Raw genomic sequence first — 1,390 nt, forward strand, 5'->3', positions numbered from 1 at the left:
TGAACTGAACAGAGAATTTTCAGCTGACGAAGTTCAAATGGCCAAAAGACACTTAAGGTCATGTTCAAACCTCCTTAGCAATCAGGGAAATGCAAATCAAAACAACTTTGAGATACCATCTTACAGCTGTCAGAATGGCTAAAATCAAAAACACCAGTGATAGCCTTGGCTGGAGAGGATGTTGAGCAACGGGTACACTCATCCATTGCTGGTGGGAATGCAATCTTGTGCAACCACTTTGGAAATCAGTGTAGTGGTTTCTCAGGAAAATAGCAATCAATCTACCTCAGGGTCCAGTAATATCACTCTTGGGAATATACCCAAGAGAAGTACAATCATACTCCAAAGCATTTGTTCAACTATGTTCATAGCAGCATTATTTGTTATTGCCAGATCTTGGAAACAACCTAGATGCCCCTCAGTGGAAGAATGGATAAAGAAAGTGTGGAACATATACACCTTAAAGTACTACTCAGTGGTAAAAAATAATGACATTTTGAATTTTGCATGCAAATGGATGGAAATAGAAAACACTCTCCTGAGTGAGATTACCCAGAACCAAAAAGATGAATATGGTATGTACTCACTCATTAGTGGACTTTAGCCATAAACAAAGGACATTAAGCCTATAGTTGACAAGCCTAGAGAAGCCAAATAACAAGGTCAACCCGAAGAAAAACATATATAGATCCTCTTGGAAATTGGAAGCAAACAAGATTGCTGGGCAAAAGTTTGGAGCATGGGGGGTGGGGGTTAGGGTGGGGGTGGGGCTAGGGGAAGAGAAGAGGGGAAGAGAGAAGGGAAAAGAGAAAGACTAGAGAGTGCTTGGAGGAGTGGGAGTGTGGAGATGGAAGAAGACAGATATAGGAGCAGTGAAGATATCTACATTAAGGGAGCCATTATAGGGTTGACAAGAGACTTGGCTCTTGAGGGGATCCCAGGTGTTCACGGGGATGTCCCCAGCTAGGTCCTTGGGCAGCAGAGCAGAGGGTGCCTGAACTGGCCTTGTCCCACTATCACACTGATGATTATCTCCAATATCACCATAGAGTCTTCCTCCGGCGATGGATGGAGATAGAGACAAAGTCCTTCATCAGAACAACAGACTGAGCCCCCAAGGACCAGTTGAAGAGCAGAAAGAGGGAAAAGATGAGCAAAGAAGTCTGGACTGCGAGGGGTTGGTCCACCTACTGAGTGTGCCTATTCTAATGGGAGCTCACCAATTCCAGCTGGACCCGGACTGAATGAGCATGAGATCAATCTGGACTCTCTGAATGTGGCTGAAAATGGGGGCTGACTGAGAAGCCAATGATAAAGGCACTGGGACTTGTTTCTACTGTATGTACTGGCTTTTTGGGACCCTAGTCTATTTGTCTATTTGGATGCAAAG

The sequence above is a fragment of the Microtus ochrogaster genome, unplaced genomic scaffold (genome assembly GCF_000317375.1).
Source record: "Microtus ochrogaster isolate Prairie Vole_2 unplaced genomic scaffold, MicOch1.0 UNK56, whole genome shotgun sequence".
Lineage (NCBI taxonomy): Eukaryota > Metazoa > Chordata > Mammalia > Rodentia > Cricetidae > Microtus > Microtus ochrogaster.